Here is a 22,872-nt window from a genome sequence, read left to right on the forward strand (position 1 = left end):
CAAATCTGTCCGTGACCTTGCTACCCCCGATCTCTTCAGCACCTCAACTCTCTGAGGCATCTGTGCTCCTTTAATTCTAGCCTCAAGAGCAACCCCGATTTTGAATGCTCCACCATTGGTGGCCATGACTTCAGTTGCCCTGAGCTCTGGAATACCCCATCACCACCTCCCTACCCTGCCTTTCTCCTTTAAAGCAATCCTTAAAATCTACCTCCTTGACCAAGTTTGAGCATTTCCTTATGTGATTCAATGTTATTTACTGTTTTATAATAATCCTGCAAAGCACCTTATGATGTTTTATTATGGTAAAATTGTTATTATTTGGACATTCCCATATTTTGTGCGCAAATTTGCTGTTGCATTTCTTACGCTACAAGAGGGATTGCACTTCAGAAATACTTCATTGCCTGCGAAGTGCTTTATACAGTACCTTTCCTAACATGATGAAAGGTATTATGTAATTGTAAGTATTTTTTTTTTTGCTGATACGTTGTTAGGGGATGATTGTTCACTGTCATCTTTCGGGCAATAAACTGGTGGTCGAGATTGCCCACCCATTATATACCTGGCCAATTTTAATCTGCATTAAAATGAATGGAAGTGAAGACCGGGTCGGATTAATGGGCCAACTACTCATTCCACCAGTTCACCAGCACGTGGTGAAGGTAAACGTTTTCCCCCCGCCCCATGGCTCAAGAAGTAATTTGCATTATGTATTCCTGCTCGTGTGATAAATCTTCCAATTTTACCATTATCAACTTACCAACGCACCCGTTACTAGTGGAGGAAAAGGTTTTTCCTTTGCTTTTATGCTGTTCTACATCACACACCATTGAGCTGTCAAGCAGCCAGCCTGCTATTCCAATCAATGCTGCTTTTCAATTAAGCAGTGTGGAGGTGCACAACTGTGGGGTAGTTTAGTCTCCACCCGCAGATCATCTCTTCCTCCTTCCTGTGGGGAATTATCTGCTGTCTGCCAGTAGCCCAGCTGAGGTTCGGAACCAACCTTATGGGAAACTCCTAATGAAGTTTTCAAATGTATGTTATTTTCATTCTGAATTCATACTGCAAGCTGAAAAATTTATTAGAAACAGTAGCACAGATATTTTTTTTATAACTTCCATAGATTAATACAAGGCTGAACTGCAAATATTGGATCTAGTGAATTCCATCAATTTACATAATTAGTTCAAACAAGTATTACATAAAACAGTGCAAAGTTTGTGCTGTGAAATCCACCCATGGTACTCTTAACTGAGGTCTTTGTATGCTTGGAAACTTCAGAATGATTTTAAAGCATTCCTCATAAGTCTTTTTGAAAAGATCATTCCTCAGGAAACAGAGCTTGGGGATGAGCCCGTGGAATTGTGTATCCTTTTCATCAATGTCACATTGCACACAAGAATATTGCTGTGTCGCTGGAAAAAGAGACCTGCTGCTGAAGCTTTTCACCTTGCACTCATCATGACAGATGCACAAGAATACCAAAAGTAAAGGGAACAGCGATTTATACTGCATGAGAAGACAGTGCTGATTGGTTGGCAAGCTGACTCTGATTGGTAGAACTGTTGCCATGGAGAGTGCACCAGGGCACAGCTAACTGACAAGATTTTGTTTAAATCCCAACCAGGCAGGCTGACTCTGATTGGTCAAGCATTGCCAAGGGGAATGTATCAGGAAATGGTTGTTCCCCCAAGCTTTTGTTTATCTGAAAAAGGGGCAATGTGTGGACATGCTCCTTCCGTCTGCTCAAAGGATAGGGCCTGTGTGTGAATATATGTGGCTTCTAGCACTGTGAGCCTGACGGCAAACCTTAAATTCGTTGTCAATGTAATTCTTAGCACAATCTGGATTGTTATGCAAGTTCTGTCCAATTGTGTAATCACATTTATTGCTGGACACTGTGGGTGGGATCTTCTGATCCTTCCTGCAGGCGGGATCTTCTGGTTCTGCTGTAAACAACCTTCCACAGCAGTTTCCCTGCAGGCGGGACAAACAAGTCATGTAAACCACTGTAGACATTGGTTGGACTGAAAGATTTCACCAGCGGCCATTCGCAAGCCACCTCCACCACCGGGAAACATGCCACTGCGGGGCCTGAAAATCATGCCCTGTGTTTTGACTTTTTGCAAACAAGGGCTGGTTAGGTACAGTCAGCACATTGTCTGTTGCAAACAGCTGAAAGGACACGGTGTTTGATATGATCCACCAGTCGTTGGAATCTGCCCTGATCCTGCTCTGTGCATCTGTCCTGATGTGTGCAAGATGAAAAACTTTGATGGCATGTCTCTTTTTTCAGCAATACTCAAATTGGGGTGCCATGATTTGTGTCATGTTGCAAACAAAGAAGAAAACTTTGCACAGTAGTTTTTCATGAAGACAGTGCCCTTTTAAGTTTCAAAGCAAAGCAGTTTTAATTGCAGCTAAACTTCCCAAATTAGGGGTGCTTAGATTTTTACTATTCCAAGGAAAAATGAAAATTACCTAAATTGGCCCTGTTAATCTAATTGAAACATTGTTTGGCAGCCGTAATTACTTTTATGAAGGCTTTAGATTGAGGCAGGCTGCTTACTGATACTTTTTATTAACTCAAAACCCTCCAAAGCCTCTGTGAGTATTTTGCATGTTTCATCTAATAGGGCAAAGTCGTGTTGAGTTGTAGTTTCTTCAAGGCATGCCATCAATACATAAGCATTGTTATTTACTTCCTTGACCATAGGACTGTCACGCAGTTTAGTCCAGTAAATGTCCTTCAGTCGCACATACAACCAGGCTTTGAACTTTGTAGTCACACCAGGAGCAGGCAGCATTCCACTGATCCTTGATCGTCAGCTTCTGCAGCCTTTCCTGGAGAAATGTTTGCAGGCACGTGATAGCCAATTTAGGAAGACTTTGCAGCAGAACATACTGCACGTCCTGAGAGAGAGGAGGGAAACTGGGAAAGGAAAAATCTGTGAGAGATGGCTGTCCATTTTTTTTTTAAATTCAAAAAATCACTTCTTAAAGAATACAATTATATCTGTAAAGCTTTGAAGATTTCATTCCTGAAGGCATGTCCTGTCCGAGGTATTTAAATCTACACTGGTTTTAGTTTTGTCTTTTCAACATTTCATGAGTGCATGTCACCTCTAAACTTTACATTCTTAGGCTTCCTATGATAATTCATGTAGCACTGGGGTCAGAGCAGAACAGTGCCTTGTACAATTGTACTACCTATGTTTTGTAAACATGTCCCTGTTTACAAGAGTTCAGCCACTTGTTCCCAGTTTGCAGTATTGTATAGCAGGCTAATAGATTTTTGCATGATATCTCGGTTTTGCTGGCAAGTTATAATATGTTTCACAGAATTTAATATCATTAGCATATTGATGAGAGCCTGGATTAAATTGGTAGCTAATTAGTAGCTAATTTTAGACGGTGTCTAAAAGCATAGACAAAAGTGGCCCGAGACCCAGCAGCAGGTTAAGGGTGGATGCTTTGGAAATCTAATAGTCTCCAGGTTAAAATGTCATACCATTGCCAAAGCCTTTTCACTTCTAGTCATCCGGCTGCTGTAACACAAAAGCCCCAAATGATTTAGATGTAGCTAAATTTGATCCCCTTTAGGCCACTGAGCACAGCTGAATAAAAATACAAATTTGATGTTTCCACAGTATCTGGTTCACTGGGCAAGTGGAGGTTATCGGGGCTGGATCACTGCCAGACCTACAAACCTGTTAGGGTATTCTCAGTCATGACTTTCTTATCCATCTGCCTGTGCTTTCCTGGGATGTCTAATCTCTCTATATGCCTCGTGGAAGCCATGCTATTGATTTCTGTGTCTCTATAAACCTCAGTCGTGTTCAATGCTTGTTAGACATCTGAAAGAATATACACTCAGCTCCCTGGGCAATTTGACTGAGGAGCTTGATAGCTACTTGTAGAAAGTTTTGAAAGGTTTGTGGGAAATCTAATCAAAGCGATGTACCTTTACAGCAACTATTTTAGCATTTGTGCTCAACATGCTTCCTCTCAAATGACATCATATAAAGTAGTGTTCCATGAAACTGAAATGCAACATGTCAAAATGTTGATATGCAAAACGGTTGCCCGAGTGTAACCAAGTGATGTTCCCAGTTGAGATACTATTCCATCATTTGCTTTTTACGCTTACAGTCACCTGGATCTGGTGTGGCGAGCTGAAGATTGTGTCTGTCAATATTACCAGTTGTGTTTTGAATGTAGTCTTCCAGCTATCGCCTCATGCATGACTAACTTGAGCCAACAGCATGTGTTATAACCCCCATGAGGACTGTGGGAAAACAATTATTGATTTCCCTGTGGGACTCATGGAGGATGTGCTCCTAGGTAGGGGATGGAGGTCAACCACCTGGGCCTCGTGAGGAGCAAGATATAAAAGCTGGCCCAACTCAGGGCCTGACAGAATAAATTCTCCCAGCTGGGATTGCACTGGGAGTGAGATGCTGCATTAAGCAGAGTTGCATAAATATGTAAATAAATTCATCTTCGTTAACAACAGTTTCTTTATTAGTTATACTGGCGACGAGGATTTACAGAAACCCCAAACTCGCCCATCGATTCACCAATCCGCTAGACGTTTGTAATGAGTATGATACATTGTATCATTTAAAATGCCGTTGTTCGGTGAATTGGATGCCTTTGATGCAGGGCTGGAGGATTGGAACCAGTACGCAGAGCGCATGCGATACTTCTTCCAAGCGAACGGTATATTACATAGATTAACATAGAATTTACAGTGCAGAAGGAGGCCATTCGGCCCATCGAGTCTGCACCGGCTCTTGGAAAGAGCACCCTACCCAAGGTCAACACCTCCACCCGATCCCCATAACCCAGTAACCCCACCCAACACTAAGGACAATTTTGGACACTAAGGGCAATTTATCATGGCCAATCCACCTAACCTGCACATCTTTGGACTGTGGGAGGAAACCGGAGCACCCGGAGGAAACCCACGCACACACGGGGAGGATGTGCAGACTCCGCACAGACAGTGACCCAAGCCGGAATCGAACTTGGGACCCTGGAGCTGTGAAGCAATTGAGCTATCCACAATGCGACCGTGCTGCCCCTTAGGGGAAGACCGACAACAATTTCTCCTTCTGTCCGCCAGCAGCATCCAGGCATTGGGATTATCAAAGGTTGGCTACCCAGCTGCACTGGATTCCAGGTCATTCGATGAACTTGTGGCGATGGTTTCGGACCACTACGGTCCCAAGCCGTCGGTAATTATGCAAAGGTACCCATTTAACACGGAGATACGCTCTGTTGATGACTCAGTTACGGAATTTTTAACCCGTTTGCGGTGCTTGGCTGAGCACTGTGAGTTTGGGCTACCGCTCTCTGAAATGTTAAGGGACAGACTTATGTGTGGTGTCAATAATTCAGCCACTCGACGGAAGCTGTTTGCGGAAACTATGCTGGATTTAAAGCGAGCCATTGAACCTTCCCTCTCTTGTGAATACGTGGAGGATGTACATGAACTGCAACAGGAATAGCTTGAGCCCTTCCGTTCGGATGCCATATAGGTTATGGGCCGGTGCGGGCCCAGTCATAATTCCTCTGACTGTGCAGCTCCAAGGCAAGTTTGTGGCAGAGTTCAGTTTTTGGGTGCTGCCACGGCCCGGTGGGATATTTTGCCTGAGGATGGCAGTGAAGGCTAGCCACCATGTCACCATTTTGATCGGGGGCCTCATAAGGGTCAGGGCTGCCTGGTGCACAGCGCAGCGTACGCACACACCCACGACAGCAGCCGAGGTCATCCCAGCTTTGCACGTGGATGCCCAGGAGGACGACGATGACTGCTTGATGAGGTTGAACTGTGTTTCGACTCCAAGGATCGAGCCAATTCATATTACTTTGCATGGCTAATGGACGCCCATTAATGGATGGAGGCTGCTGTCTCCATTGTAGACCTCCGCACATTTTGGCAACTGCGGACGGGAACCATGGTGTTGACCTTGCAGCATACCAAGGCTCGATTGGCTACACGGGGGAAACATTGAAAATTGTGGGGACCACCATGGCACACGTGACTTTTAGACAGCAGGTGGTCCGCCCGCCCCTGATGGTTGTACTTGATCGCGGTCCAAATTTACGATGAAGAGACTGGTTGAGACTCCCTCGAATGGCAACAAATCTTCCAAATGAGCTCCATCAATCTTTACAATGTGTTGAATAAATATCCCGAGGTTTTCCAGGGATGTCTGGGCAGGATATGGGTGCCAGAGTTGACATCTATGTCGATCCTGTTGTTCAGCCCAGGTACATCCATGCGAGGCCGGTTCCCTATGTGCTACCTACAAAGCGGGCCACAGAACTGCAACGTTTATAAGAACGTGTCATTCAACCCGTGCAGTTTGCGAAATGGGTTGCGTTTGTGGGGTCAGTGATGAAACCTGATAAAACCATCCGGCTGTGTGGGGACTTTAAACTTACCAGGAACAGGGATTCGCGATTGCACCACTACCTGATGCCCTGGGTTGAGGATCTATCTGCTCGGTTAACCAAGTTAGACATGAGCCACGCTTACATACAGTGGAGTTCAACCCGGAGTCTTGAAGGTTTACCATGATAAATATACATCAGGGATCGTTTGAATACACCCACCTTCTATTTGGGGTTTCGGCGGCCCCCGTGATATTTCAGAGAGTGATGGAAAACATCTTACAGGGCTTGCCAAAAGTGACGTCTACTTAGATGATGTTCCATGGAGCAGAAGGACATAAAGAATTTGCAGGAGGTGCTCCAGCGTTTTGCCCATGTGGGCACCCAACTGAAACAAAGTAAATGTATTTTCCATGCCAAGGTAGTGACCTATCTCGGGTACCGCGTGGACAGTGATGAGCTACACCTAGTCGAGGGCTAAAGTCCGGGCTGTCAAGGCGGCCCTCAACCCACGGAATGGCACTGAACTCCAGTCCTTTTTGGCCTTGTTAGTTATAATGGCAAATTTATTACAAACCTGGCCTCCCTGTTGGCGCCGTTGCTTATGTTGTGGTGGAAAGACCATGAAATGGTGCTGGGGCGCACCGCAGGATGAGGCATTCGTAAAGAGGGCCCTATCTTCAAAACAACTCCTGACACACTACAACACAACTAGGCCCCTGATTTTAATGTGAGATGTTTCTCCTAATGGCATCGGGGCGGTGCTGGCCCATGTGTGGGATGGCGACATGGAACGCCCCATTGCATTTGCCTTGGGGATCTTGGCGGATGCCAAGCGCCGATTCGTGCAAATTGAGAAGGACGGTCTGGCTGTCATCTTTGAAATTTAAAAGTTCCATCAATATATGTATGGATGGCGTTTTGTTATCATGACAGACCATAAGCTGTTGCTCGCCCCATTCCGGGAGGACAGGAGCATCCCACCTATTGTTGGCTTATTCATGAGCTCCATGTTCCTAATAATTGTGGACGCCCACTGCAAGTGGCTGGAGGTTTACAGAATGTCTTCCACAATGTCCAGGGCCACAGTCGAGAAACTCCGGGAATCCTTTTTGCACCCAAGGACATCCGGAAGTGCTGGTGATGGACAATGGCACTCAGCGAGGAGTTTGCTTTTTTTAAGCGATGTAATGGCAGTCAGTACATCCACACCGTGCCATATCATCCTTCATCTAATGCACTGGTGGTCCAAAGGTTTAAACGGGGATTGAAAAAGCAATCGACTGGGTCTATAGACATACGGTTGGCGCACTTCTTATTCAATTACCGTAGGACACCGCATGTGACCACTGGGATTGCTCCAGCAGACGACGACTCCGAACGCGTTTGACTCCTACTCTTCTGAACTTTGGGGCCAAGGTCGAGCGGCATCAGGCTTGGCAGAACAGTCGCCTTGGTTCAGGGACGCCAGAGCGAAGGTTCTGCGCTGGGGACATCATTTACGCACAGAATCTTAGCGATGGCACATTGTGGCTCCTGGGAGTGGTACTGGACCAGATTGGGCCAGTCCCGTATAGGGTCATTGTCCGGGGAAAGAGCCTTAAGGAGCATTTGGACCATTTGAACAGGCATGTGGTTGCCTATAGGAATGTTCCACCAGCAGTAGTACCGTTGTCGCTGCAGCATGAACCTCCCCCTGGGTTGAGGGCCCAGCCATCCGGGTTGTCACATTCAGCCCAGCTAGAGTGCTATGGCTCAGGTTCCAATATGGATGTGGAGGTTTACATGCCGGCAGACGCCAGTGTGTCCGGCACCGAGGTCCCTACGGTTCCCCTTCGGTGGTCTGCCATGAGGTGGGTATAATGCGTTCAGCGACCCATTACACCCACCTCACCCAGAACCACCACAAGTGGAAGCTCAGCCGTCGGATAAGCAGCGCAGGAGGCATCCGCCAGTGATAGCTGATGGGGGGACTTTCAGATTCTGGGGGGGAGTGGTGTTATAACACCCATGAGGACCATGGGGAAACTCTCCATAGAGACTCATAGAAACTGCGATCCTTAGGGGGCGGAGGCCAACCACCTGGGGCTCGTTAGGAGCAGAATATAAAAGCTGGCCCAACTCAGGGCCTGACAGAACAAGTCCTCCCAGCTGGGAGTGAGATTATGCATTAAGAATACTTTGGTAAATATGTAAATAAATTCATCTTCATGAAAGACAACTTCCTTATGAGTTATAGCATGGAGATTGACAGCCTTTACTTTGGAGATCCAAGATTAAGGGTGGAATTTTCCATTTGGGAGACCAACAGCAGCTGAATTACACCAGACTTGTGCTCCCATTGGGTGCTCAAATGAAGAAGTGATTCCTAATCCTTTGCCATGCCAATCTATGCAACTTTGGGCTACAAGCAATTCATTCATTTCTTTTTGGTATTGATTTTACTCGGCTGTGATTGACAGCTTCCATACACACACAGCTGTCAGCATTGCTCAATTCATCTTCTTTCACGGTTGAGTAACTCTAAAGTGTTCTACATCAAGCTTTGATTGACACATTTTGGACCACTTTAAACAGAATTAAGTGCTTTCCAATCACCACCCTTCATGCTTGAGTGATTTTGAAGTGGTGCGCTGGAAATTGACAGCACTTAACTCTGTTTGAAGTGGTCCAGAACCAGGAAGGCCAAAGACCTGAGGAGATTTAACCACAGCTGACTATTTGTCTCTTTCCTGAAATTGACACATGGTGTTCTGGGGGGGTACCTTTATTTAAGGAATCTCTGGGAGGGTCCCTTTATGTACGGCACTTTTGGAGGGTCTCTTTAATTAGTGGGTCTCTGTGTGGGGAGTGGCAGTGGGGGGTCAGGTGGGGGTGGGGTGGGTAAGTCTTGTATTGTGGTGGGAAGGAGAGAGACCCTCAATGTACTTTGGGGGCAACTCCCTGAAAGAGTTACCCACTTTGACCCGCAAGGTCCACCACGTCAGGGCCACGCTTGTCATTAGCAATAGGATTCTCGCCCAAAGGACGAGAATCGCGCAGGCCTGGAGAATATAGTGCCCAGCCCATTAAGTTGATGCAACTGGTTCTTAATGACCCATTTGCATCCTCCCGCTGGCGTGGAGTACGAACATCAATCCCACCACCAGCAGGAGACTGGGGCATCGGAAACGGTTCGGCATCCAGCATCAATCTAATTTTTTTCACTACCCTGGGATTCTCACCGGGAACTCCGCCACTGCTGGCGTGTGGCAGAGAATTGTGCCCTAAGAATATGTAGAATTGAGATGCAATAGGACTTTACAGCATTCTGCCAGGATACTTACTGCAGATAAACCCATTTTTGCCATGTGCTCCTGCTGGACCATATCCCATCTTCCAACACTACCAATCCTATCAAAATAGATTGTGTTTTATTTATAACTTATGTAAATTCAACATACTGTATTTCTACATCACATTATGATTTTTAAATTTTTTTACAATTAAGGGGCAATTTAGCGTGGCCAATCCACCTAGCCTGCACATCTTTGGATTGTGGGGGTGAGACCCGCGCAGACACGGGGAGAATGTGCAAACTCCACATGGACAGGGCCGGGATCGAACCCGAGTCCTCGGCGCCGTGAGGCAGCAGTGCTAACCACTGCGCCACCTTGCCGCCCCACATTATAGTTTTCAAAGGTATGATTTAAAGGTAATAAATGATACTTGACTGTGTTCAGTTTTCATTTGCCTATCTACAGAGATTAAGGACGCAATTCTCTGGAAACGTTCTCAGTGTGGTAGCGAGCGGGAGTTGCTGTGTTTCCCGGCACTTGGCCCAGTGAGGCTGGCAACACTATTCAATTGGTCCGCTTAACGAAGCCTCATGGGCTTCACGCCGCAAATTAATGCTCTCCAACTGATTTGCAGGCACCGTGCTCGCTGGCCCCCACTAGCACGGTCGAGCTGCACTTAAGTTGCACTTACTCAGCCAACCCCAGACAGCTCACAACAATGGCGCTGAGGAGAATCGGCCCCAAGATTAGGGGATGCTGACCTGGGGAGGCTGCGAGATGCCGTGGAGGCCAGGAAGGATGTCTGGTTCCCGAGGATCAAGGAGGTTGAGCCATAGGGCAGCTAGTGCTGCCTGGCATGAGGTGGCGGCAGCTGTCAGCTCAGGGAGAGTGACAAGGATGTCTGGTCTCCAATGGCGCAAGAAGGTCAACGACCTACATGCAGTGCATGTGCATCAACAAGTGAGCAACGGCTCTGCGGCCTCAGAAACCCCAGAGGGGCCCGCCAGAGACAGCGAATGCTACTAGACGAGGTAAACAGCTGGCTGCCTCCACCTCAAATATGCATCCTGGGGAAACACCAAGATGTAGTGGTAAAGCTAGGAGGGCCAAGCATGTTGAGGATCACTGAGGGCACCGGGAAAAATGGGAGGGGTTGGGGGGGGGTAGGTAAGGGGTGGGAGGTTTGGAGGTTTAGGGGCGGGCAGCACCATCAGGACAGTAGGGAATTGTAAAGCATATTTAACATCTTTTTGCACAACCATTATGATGCCTCTATCACTTTCTTCTGCAATGCGGGCTAACCCTCAGACCCTTTTGCCCATCTCTCCAAGCATCTTCCCCCTCCATATGGCATTCACAAAACCCTCTGGCCGTGGAGATATGTCCCATCTCCTGGGTGTTCGGATGTTGGCTACTGCGTGTGTGGTGTTGCCTCCCGCAGTGTTCAGCCCACTGTCCAGGCAACAAGGTGTGATTGGGGTGCTAAGCAATGACTCCCACATGCTACATGGCCTGTCCACCGTTGGGAATCCACTTGGGATGTGTGAAGCACTCACTTAACCACGATTGCCAATTCCCCATCAGCATAACCTTCAGCTGCACGACCAGAGGCCTCGGCAGTCAGTTGGGGTTAAGGGTGGTCGGTGGGGCAGAGGGACAAGGACAAGGCGTTGGCATGGTGCTGCTGCGAACGGTTGAATGCCAATTGCCCCCCCCCCCCCCCCCCGTGCCCCCCACACCCTCTTATGATGGCCCATAACTGCGGAGGGTCCCCCACCCCCAGCCAAGGGTCCCCCACCAAAGCCGGGCACTGTGGTGGCAGTACTAGCGCCCCCGGGCTCTTTGCCTGTGAGCAAAGATGGCTACTCACCTTCTCGGCACCCCACAGAAGCCCTTCCACCAGGTTCCCGTTTTTCAAAAGGAGTTCTAATTGGCGCCAGCGTGACCACTTGCTGGGGAGGCCGGTGAATGACGGGAGACCGTTGGATATAGGGTGGCTCCCATTAATTGTATGGAAATTGGACTTGAGTGGTGATAATTGGTTTCTCTTCTCGCTATGGCGAGATCCCGATTTCGCCTTCCGGAGTGGGCCGGTTGAATCACAAACTGTTTGCCGCCTGGCGCGAATCCCGTTTTTGGCTTCTCCCGCTATTCACCGGCCTTGTTTCGCTTGAACCAGATCATAACGAGTCCAGAGAATCGCGCCCATAGCTAAGCAAACATCTATTGAAAAAAATCTGCAATTAGAATTCAAAATACAGTATAACCTGCAAAATATGCTGTATAATTTATCAGTATTTTCTGATGTGGAGCAACATTTTAACTGTTCAAAAATACTTTGACCAATATTATTTTGTAGCAGATATTAAACAAGTTGATTAATGTTTTGGGGATGATTAAACTCACTGGTATGTACTACTTTCGGAAAGAGTAGTGAGGTGGGGTGGCGAGTGGTTCCCTCAGTGAATTACAACATCAGTTCACTGCCAAAATGTAAATCCATATCTGGATATCATGCATAAAATATCATTCCCTCTCCTGCTTTATTATTTTTCTTACTGATGCTGTATTGTGATTTCATTTTTTTAGCTAATTATGTTTAATCTGTTGTGTTTCAGCTTGACTGGGGCAATTGTTTCACATTAAAGGGTAATTTCCTTTGAATAAAATTGCCTCTGGGCAGTTAAGCGTCAGGGAATAAAAATACTGGCAGAAGGAAAAGTGGAAATTATTTTGACAAAGGAATTAGGTCTTCGGGTGAACCCTTTGGCATAACACTGAACCATCTGGATTTTCCCTTTTAATTTTTGACAAAATATCTACATCCAGGGGTTTCTGGAGGAAAGAAATCAGGTTTGCGCCACCGTATCAAATTTGAGCAAACGCGGCGAAGATTGATACATTAATAAAAAGACAGGAGCATACATAGCATAAGAGGCTATAATCGGATCTCTGAAGAACGTATGCAAAGCCTTTGTGGTATAAACTGCATGCCACAAGTGGCCTGATCTCAGAGCCCCCAAGTCGTCATTATTATGTTTGGTGGGTGTGGGGAAGGATTCGAAAGTGGTAGGTAGATTTCTCCCAGCACAAATCCTGTGTGTTCACTTCACAAAGCAAGGTTTTATCATCAATTTAGAGATAGGGTCGTCCCTTTCATTTTCAAGAAATAATACATTTTTAAGAAGTATTCAGATCCCAGTGGAAATGTTGTCAGAGAATTTTCATTGCACAAGTTCCGAGCAACACAACGGCAGCATAAGAATACAACATTGCCATCACGCGTGAGTTTTGTTCACAAATTAATGAGGTTGCACTATTTTGATGCGTGCAAGGATGGAAGAGCGATTTTCTCCCCTCTTCCTTCTAACTCGGTGCATCACCAATAAGTCACTGAATTGTTAATGGCATCAGAAGTGCTGGCAACGAGGTGTGCATATAGGACAGCGTGACTGCAAAGAGCCTGATTACATATTCAGATACAGTTGGATTACTCCACACTGAATATTACGTACTCTTGCCACTGGTTGCTGAACAATGCTGAGATTTCAATGGTGTAACATAATCCATCGCTTTATATCTGAGGAGAATTTGGGAATAAAAAAACGGTGAAGTCCCACTTCACACCAGTTAAGTACACACATTGCTTGAGTGCCCTTTGGGCTCTTTGTTCTTTTCCACTCAAGTAGACACCTCACATCCAGCAGATTGCATTTGTCTGGAGAAGAGTATTTAAAAAATAGAGAATTGCACTCTCTTCACCAAAGATCGTAACGTTTAAGCTGCTGGTCCCCACCCTGGGCAAGTTAAGTGAGCAAATATTAGTATTACTGATAATTAGAGTAATGGCTAAAAAGTTGTTAGAGCTGGCTTGTCCAACGCCTGGTACGCAGGCAGGATGTGGCCTGCAATGCCCCTGGAGGCAATTCTGGTACACAGGCAGGATGTAGCCCCTGGAGGCAATTTTCAAAATGCTGGAAGATTCTGAAACTACTCTTCCAATTACAAGCCCTTCCTCTGCCATTTTTGCCTAAGAGTGAGCCCGTCAGCAGCAAATGTGGGAGAAAAGCAGGGAAGGTAAAGTCACCATAGTCCCAGATGACCATAGGCTGCTTTTCTCCTTAAGGGGGAGAGCTGACTGGTGGTGATTTCACCTGAGGGTCACTACACCTCAGGCGAGGGGCAAGGCTGAGAAGGCGGGACCTTCATGAATAACCTCGGCCTGTACGGGAATTGAACCAGTGCTGCTGGCCTTGTTCTACATCACAAACCAGCTGTCCAGCCAACTGAGCTAAACCGGCAAAAAACTGTGATTGGAAGGAGGGCCCTGCTGGAGGTCCCTCTACGGAGGTCCCTCTACGGAGGTGTCCTCCCTCTAAAACTTGGGGACCTGGGATGGAGGGTGATGCAGGTGGCAGTATTGTGCAACCACCGTTTGCTCCGGTTGATGGACAAGGACTTTTGTGCGGTCTTGTGGAGACCGTGAGCCACGTATATGTTGAATATCCTCGGCTGCACTCTCTTTTCAGTTTCTTAACAATATTGTTGTTAAAGTTCTGTTTGCATTTCAGCCCCATGCTCCTGATCTATGGGCATCCGGTGTGGAATGGGGCGGGCAAGACGGAGGACTTCCTCGTGAACCTGCTCCTGGGCCTGGTGAAGCTTGCCATAAACAGGTCCAGCCAGCGGGCGACCGAGGTGGTCATACGGCCGGACTGTCTGCCCCTCTTCCCCGGGTTCATTCGCGGCCGGATGTCCCTGGAGAGGGAGCATGCGGTGTCACGGGCAAACTTGAGGCTTTCCATGCTCGGTGGGCATCCCAGGGGTTGGACTGTTTCATCGACCCCAGTTTTCACATGTTGATTTGATGGTTTTAAGTTTCCATTCCTCTTTGTTCCTTTTGGGCTGTGCTCCATTTGTTTCTGGGAGCGGCCCCTTTTAATTTATCCCTCAGTTAATTTCTTTTCTTCTATTTAGTTGATTGGGCCCTAAAATAAAACATAGGGTAACCAATTGTCCCCAGCCAATAGGATCCGGGTAAGTCACAACAATTTGGATGCAGCAGAATGGAAGTAAGTAAGAGTGATGATCAATGCAATTCCATTTTAAGATTGTATTGGATAGTTTGGGATAGTTTTAACATTTAACACTTTGGGTTGTACGTTCATGGACTTAGTGAACCTGGCCGGGGTTTTTCTGGACCCGCTGGCCATTGGGATCTTCCGGCATCGCTGATGGTTGGTTGTCCAGCCGCCACCCCACAGTGGATTGTGCCATATAGCGGGGAGGCTAGAAAATTACAGCCTTTTTTCTTCACAAATAAATTTGGGAAGTAAGATGATGTTTAGAAATGTTTGTTTTGCCGAACCGTGAGTGCTAATTTTATGAACTTAAAAATAACAGTCAGATATGTTTCTGCTAACAATGCTTATTGCGAGGTCATACAATTGAAAAAATGTGAGTGTAAAAGTGTGATTGATGGAAAGGCTTTGATCTGAATTGCGAAATGTCATCCCTGTACCAGTGATGTTGTACTTACGGTGATAAATACACAGAATTTTGGATGATGACAACATTTAGGGTTAGAAAAGATGATGGGGGCTGAGGTAGTGGTGGTGTTCAAGTAAAAGTCCTCACTGAGTGCACACTGTTGATATGATTGTTGTTAAATGATAAGTTTTCTTTAAAATTCTGAAATAAAGGGATGACACAAATTTTGTTATGGGCTTCAAATCAGTTATCAGGTCCTTGGGGATCTGCTTAATGTAGACATTCAATTTAATGCCTGTGTTTATCTATGTACAGCAACATGCTGTAGTCACTGAGAGCTACAGGGATGTCTGGTGAGTGTCTGCTGTTTTAGTTAATCCATAGGTGGGCTGTAAGTTGATGAGCGGAAATGTATCAGACTTCTGAATTGAGGCCGGCTCCATAGTTAGTGAGTTGATTTCATAAGCAGGGCTTTCTTCGTTGCTAAGTTACGCGCAATAATTCAGGCATGGACTTGGAGGGTTTTTAACACCTGATGTGACAAAGAGATGAAAAATGGACTAGATTCTGCCCATTCACTGTGAATGAGCATTAAATGTTCCTTAACATTCCAACATGTTTACATACCGACAATTGTAAATTGGGAAGTTCCATACTTTGAGTGCAGACTGGTTTGTAATCTTTGGCCGCTACAGCTCTGGGTTTTCTGAGGCAACATCCAATCCATTCGTGGCCCAGAGATTTTGCTTGCGATGGAAGGAATCATCCAAGATACACCAGCATTCAGAAGCTTATGAAGTACGCAGTCGAATGAATAATCTAGCTGAAATTTGTCATCTCCGGAGAGAGACCAAGGCTAGTAAGGGGGAATGTAAAACACAGAACTGACTCTACATGTTGAGGAAGACCAATAACTCTTAACTCATTAATGTTAATTTAATCAAGTGGATTATGAGTTTTATGTGTTACCACTGTAGAATACTGTTCACTCCCAATCAGTGCAAACCTGAGTTCCTCTTTTAATTGCGCCTGACAGAAGAACTGTCTGACATTGCAGTGTAACTTCTTGTTCATGAAGCATTAATATTCTGAGTACACTGAAGGGAAAGTCCCCGGGTGTCTCAATTGTTAAAGATAACTGGGTCATACAAAGCCGATGGTCCCAGTTTGATTCCCAGTCTGCTAATGTTAGCTGAGCAGCTGTAAGCATGCTGTAGCAGCCCTCAACACCCCTGGTTGAAAGGAAGGGAAGTAACCACAGCTCCTGTTGGGGTTCACAGTCAAGTGAACGCAATTATGGCTATTAGTTGAAGAAAGCATTAGTGTTGGTTCTGATTCTCCAATATTAAACAGCCTAACAAAGGGGTGAAAGGTTATTGGGGAAGGCAGGAACATGGGCCGGGATTCTCTATAAACGCGGCTAAGTGTTGGCGCCGGCATAAACAGCTGAGTGTTTCACGCTGGCGTCAGCGGGCCTCTTGGCCCAGCGATTCTGTAGCCCACAGGGGGCCAGCAAGGCACCGGAGTGCTCTGCGCTGCTCCAGCTGCCTTATGCGGCCCTGCACTGTCGGCCACGGGTCCGCGCATGCGCGCGGCCGCCGTTTCCGTGCGGCCGCCGCGCAACATGGCAGAGCCACACAGTGGGTCGGCGCGGAAGAAGGTAGGGCCCCCAGGTCGTGCTCGTCCACCAATCTGTGGCCCCCGTTCGCGGGCCTGGCCATTGTGGAGGCCCCCCCCCAGGAGACTGAACCCCCCCCCCCCCCTCCCCCACCAGGACGGCCACTGCAGTCACGACGCCAAGCTCCCGCCAAGCTCCCGCCGGGTGGAACCATACGTGAACCACGCCGGCGGGAACTCGGATGTTGACCGCAGAGAATCGCCGCGGGGACCTCTTTCAACGACCCTCGACCGGCGCCGCATCGACCGCGCGCGACTGCCGCCGATTCTCCGGTCGCCGGAGTATCGCGTCCCGCCGTCGGACCTGATCGCAGGTCTGAGGCCCCATTCTCCGCCGCCCCCTGCCAAGCGCCATTTAGGCACGGAGGCTCGGAGAATCCTGGCCATGGTGTTGAAGTTACAAACCGATCACCCATGGTCTTATTGAATGGTGGAGCATGTTCGAGGGGCCGAGTGGCGCCCCTACTCATAATTCATTTGTTCTTGAAAAACCTACCTTAAAGCTACTTGTATGATATACAAGAAAGTTGCAGCTGTTCATGTAATTGTACCCGAGCATAAGTCTGCATTCTGAAGAAAGGGGATAAAAAACACATCAAATACCTTGTATGAATAATTATACACAAACTAATCATATTAAAGCAGTAGTGTGTAATGCCAAGTCTGAATCAGAAACGTTACATTATTCTAGTAAAGATGTCACAGCTGAGTGACAGTCTTTTCCAGGTTGCTGTGAAGCTTCATTTACTCTGTCAGTTCCAACTCATTAATAAATTCTTCAGAGTGGTTTATCTGTACCATCTCCTCAAAATGTTAGGACACAGTATTGAAAGTACTGCAGATGCTCTCACCAGGAATTTCCTGCGGGGTGGGGGTGGGGGGGGGGGGGGGCGCGTTCCTATTCATCCTCTGTAACTTTGGAAGATCAAAAACCAGATAGACATGGAAACGGGTTTTCAACAATCTTCCAGTCAATCGGGAGAAGCCATGATAACTTTCTTGGCGGATATAAAATTTGCAGCAATCTGTATCGAGCTTTCAAGGCCATTTGAGCTTAAGCCTGAGTTTATGGTGCTCTCTGAAACCTTTGAAGTTTTAAAGCAATTCACAACTCTTAGGCATCTGTTATACTTCATATCTCATATACAAACATGTACATTTTAATGAAGAAACTGATGTAATAAGCCACGTTGCAGAATATCAGCAAGGTTAAAATGGGTAAAGTAAATGAGGAAATCAGCAGTGATTAGATAATTTTGTATGGATGTGCAGACACAAAAATGCATGCAAATGGTCATAGTACTGGTAACTTCTTTCAGGCCTAGGAAGCAAATGGACAGTTACTGAATCCATATTGTTACAAACAGTGGAGAGATTATGGGATGGTTTCCCCTCTTCCACCTCTCAACTGACTGAGACAGATGTTTTTAAAAGAATCATGTTTTAACCCCTGAGTACCAGCTGTCAAAACAAGAAAAATGACAGTTTTTCTGATAAGTTTTAAGAAGGATAAATGTTTGCTCAACACATAACATATATTCGCAACCGCGCCCTTTCCCACACTCACATAGGCACATATGCAGAAAAGAAAAGATAATGACAATAAAAAGAGGGAGAATTCATTTAGGTCTTAAAAGTTTTAAAAATTCTCTGTCACATTTGCTTCTCCTGAAATGAGGCCTTGAAAACATTGCAGGCCTGCGATCCATCTTTGTGTAGTGAATAAATATAGGGCGCGATTTAACGGCCTCATTGCCCCGACTTGAGTATCGCGGCGAGGCCGTTAAATCTCGCGAAAGGCCTCTTGCGAGATTCGCGGCACTGGAGACGTTTCGCAAGATTCAACCGGATCGCGCCCTCGCTGGGTCCGTCAAATTAAAACGCATGGGATTAGGGGCAGTGAATTGAGATGGATAGAAAACTGGTTGGCAGACAAGAAACAAAGAGTAGAAATTAACGGGTCTATTTCAAATTGGCAGGCAGTGACCAGTGGGGTACTGCAGGGATACGTGCTCGGACCCCAGCAATTCACAATATATATTCATGATTTAGTTAAGGGAACAAAATGTAATATCACCAAACTTGCAGGTGACACCAAGTTGGATGGGAGGGTCAGCTGTGGGGAGGGTGCAGAGATCCTCCACTGTGATGTGGACGAGTTGAGTGGCAAATGAATGGCAGAAGTATAATTTGGAGAAATGTGAGGTTATCCATTTTGGTAGCAAAAACTAGAAGGCAGATTATAAATGGAATGGCCAGAATTTAGGAGAGGGGAATGTGCAACGAGACCTCGGTGTCCTCGTACACCAGTCACTGAAGGTAAGTGTGCAGGTGCAGCAGGCGGTAAAGAAGGTAAATGGTATGCTGGCCTTCATTGCGAGAGAATGCGAGTACAGGAGCAGGGGTGTCTTGCTGCAATTATACTTGGTGTGGCCACACCTGGAATATTGTCTGCAGTTTGGGTCGCCTTAGAGGAAGGATATTCTTGCTCTAGAATGTTTACCAGACTGATTCCTGGGATGGCGGGACTGACGTTCGAGGAGAGATTGAGTCAGTTAGGATTGTATTTGCTGGAGGTCAGAAAAATGAGGGGGGATCTTGTAAAACCTATAAAATTCTATCAGGACTGGACAGCGTAGATGCAGGAAGGATGTTCCCGATGGTGGGTGTGTCCAGAACCAGGGGTCACAGTCTGAGGATACGTGGTCGACCATTTAGGACAGAGATGAGGAGAAATTTCTTCACCCAGAGAGTGGTAAGCCTGTGGAATTCATTACCACAGGAAGTAGTGGAGGCCAAAACATGTACGTTTTCAAGAAGCAGCTAGGGATAGCACTTAGTGCGAAGGGAATCAAAGGTTATGGGGGCGAAGCGAGATAAGGCAATTGTGTTGGGTGATCAGCCATGATCATAATGAATGGTGGAGCAGGCTCAGAGGGTCGAATGGCCTCCTCCTGCTCCTATTTTCTATGTTTCTATGCTTTAATTAATCTAAGTTTCATGCATTTGCATGTAATTGTAATTAAGAAGGGTAGCAAGGATAATCCCGGGAACTACAGGCCGGTGAGCCTTACTTCAGTGGTAGGGAAATTACTGGAGAGAATTCTTCGAGACAGGATCTACTCCCATTTGGAAGCAAATGGACGTATTAGTGAGAGGCAGCACAGTTTTGTGAAGGGGAGGTCGTGTCTCACTAACTTGATAGAGTTTTTCGAGGAGGTCACTAAGATGATTGATGCAGGTAGGGCAGTGGATGTTGTCTATATGGACTTCAGTAAGGCCTTTGACAAGGTCCCTCATGGTAGACTAGTACAAAAGGTGAAGTCACACGGGATCAGGGGTGAGCTGGCAAGGTGGATACAGAACTGGCTAGGCCATAGAAGGCAGAGAGTAGCAATGGAAGGATGCTTTTCTCATTGGAGGGCTGTGACCAGTGGTGTTCCACAGGGATCAGTGCTGGGACCTTTGCTCTTTGTAGTATATATAAATGATTTGGAGGAAAATGTAACTGGTCTGATTAGTAAGTTTGCAGACGACACAAAGGTTGGTGGAATTGCAATTAACGATGAGGACTGTCGGAGGATACAGCAGGATTTAGATTGTCTGGAGACTTGGGCGGAGAGATGGCAGATGGAGTTTAATCCGGACAAATGTGAGGTAATGCATTTTGGAAGGTCTAATGCAGGTAGGGAATATACAGTGAATGGTAGAACCCTCAAGAGTATTGAAAGTCAAAGAGATCTAGGAGTACAGGTCCACAGGTCATTGAAAGGGGCAACACAGGTGGAGAAGGTAGTCAAGAAGGCATACGGCATGCTTGCCTTCAATGGCCGGGGCATTGAGTATAAGAATTGGCAAGTCATGTTGCAGCTGTATAGAACCTTAGTTAGGCCACACTTGGAGTATAGTGTTCAATTCTGGTCGCCACACTACCAGAAGGATGTGGAGGCTTTAGAGAGGGTGCAGAAGAGATTTACCAGAATGTTGCCTGGTATGGAGGGCATTAGCTATGAGGAACGGTTGAATAAACTCGGTTTGTTCTCACTGGAACGAAGGAGGTTGAGGGGAGACCTGATAGAGGTATACAAAATTATGAGGGGCATAGACAGAGTGGATAGTCAGAGGCTTTTCCCCAGGGTAGAGGGGTCAATTACTAGGGGGCATAGGTTTAAGGTGAGAGGGGCAAGGTTTAGAGTAGATGTACGAGGCAAGTTTTTTACGCAGAAGGTAGTGGGTGCCTGGAACTCGCTACCGGAGGAGGTGGTGGAAGCAGGGACGATAGTGACATTTAAGGGGCATCTTGACAAATACATGAATAGGATGGGAATAGAGGGATACGGACCCAGGAAGTGTAGAAGATTGTAGTTTAGTCGGGCAGCATGGTCGGCACGGGCTTGGAGGGCCGAAGGGCCTGTTCCTGTGCTGTACATTTCTTTGTTCTTTGTTGTAATAGAATAGGATTTTCACACCCATTGATTAGAATACAACTCCGAAGCCAAAATATCTGCAAGCAGTTTTATGAACAAGTTTCTTTAACTGTTTTGACAGAGGTAGTCATTAGCCACAGGAAAGCCATTTTAAAGACATCACAATGAGATTTCATGAGAGTTTGTTTGTATTTTAGTATTGTCCCGACATGAAGGGCCAAGTGTAGTTCCATTTATATTGACAGGGAGGAAATGGCCAGCTGACCTCTCAACGCCATTTTGTTTTAAAGATTGATGCACGATCAATTGCACAAAGACTAAAGATGGGTACAACTGTGGCATTATTACAGTCAGATGCGTGGCCTCCTGCTGCAGCTGGCGAAATGGCAGGGCACTGGAAGTCATGCATATTTATACAGTTCTCCGTGGGCAGAGCCAGCCGGCAGGAGCTACCGGCGAACCTGTAGTGCAGGTCCTACCTTACATCTCCTATTACAGTGGATCATCACATTCACCCCCTGTTAAAAATGAGTCTGGTGGGGGTGACGTGAAACTATATACAATTAGAGCAATTATGTACAGTGGTAGGGACAGAAAAGTCCATGTTGATGGTCCGGAGTCCGTCAAAGGTTCAGCCGGTCCGGTGCTTTGGTGTTTCGTTGGGAGCGGCGTAACGGTGGCGGCGAAGTCGGTGCTGGCGGAGGTGGAGGTGGCACCGTTGGCAGTGGCGGCGGTGCTGATGCCGGGCAGTCATCGGGGAACTCCGGGAGCGTGCAGAAGTCCTCTTTGTCCTCTTGTGCGGAAAAGGGGAGGGGGGGTGCTCTGGTGGGGTCAATATTAGCGGCGCGGGGGGCGGTGGGAGGGGGGGGCGCATTGGTGGGGGGGGGGGGTGTTGGAGTGGAACCTGACGGTGCCAGGTCCCTGAGTGAGACAGTATCTTGGCGGCCGTCGGTGAACTCAACGTAGGCATATTGAGGGTTGGCGTGGAGCAGGTGAACCCTGCCCACCAAGGGGTCCGCCTTGTGGAGTCGGACGTGCCTACGGAGAAGGACCGGTCCTGGAGCAGCGAGCCAAGTCGTGAGCGACACCCCGGATGTGGACTTCCTGGGGAAGGTAAAAACACGTTCATGGGGTGTGTTATTAGTGGCAGTGCACAATAGTGACCGGATGGAGTGTAGAGCGTCAGGGAGGACCTCCTGCCAGCGAGAGGCTGGGAGGTTCCTGGACTGTAGGGCCAGCTGGACGGCCCTCCAAACCGTCCCATTCTCCCGTTCTACATGCCCATTTCCCCGGGGATTGTAGCTGGTCGTCCTGCTGGAGGCTAAACCCCTGCTGAGCAGGAACTGACGCAGCTCATCGCTCATGAATGAGGATCCCCTGTTGCAGTGGATGTAGGCGGGGAAACCAAACAGGGCAAAGATGGTGCTGAGGGCCTTGATGACGGTGGCAGACGTCATATCGGGGCATGGGATGGCGAAGGGGAATCTGGAGTACTCATCGGCCACACTGAGAATGTACGTGTTACGCTCGGTGGAGTGGAGGGGCCCTTTGAAATCCACGCTGAGGCATTCAAAGGGGTGGGAAGCCTTCACTAG

At 47.1% G+C, this 22,872-nt stretch overlaps 1 long non-coding RNA gene across 1 annotated transcript in view; it reads left to right on the forward strand.

Moving 5' to 3' along the window:
* Nucleotides 1-2,929: 2,929 nt before the first annotated feature.
* LOC140384811 (uncharacterized) overlaps nt 2,930-22,872 on the forward strand; it is a 271,953-nt gene continuing 252,010 nt past the window's right edge. Inside the window, exon 1 of the long non-coding RNA XR_011933145.1 lies at nt 2,930-3,066. This is a non-coding gene — a long non-coding RNA (uncharacterized lncRNA). The remainder of the gene's footprint in view (nt 3,067-22,872) is intronic.

Source organism: Scyliorhinus torazame, chromosome 10 (assembly GCF_047496885.1).
Source record: "Scyliorhinus torazame isolate Kashiwa2021f chromosome 10, sScyTor2.1, whole genome shotgun sequence".
Classification (NCBI taxonomy): domain Eukaryota; kingdom Metazoa; phylum Chordata; class Chondrichthyes; order Carcharhiniformes; family Scyliorhinidae; genus Scyliorhinus; species Scyliorhinus torazame.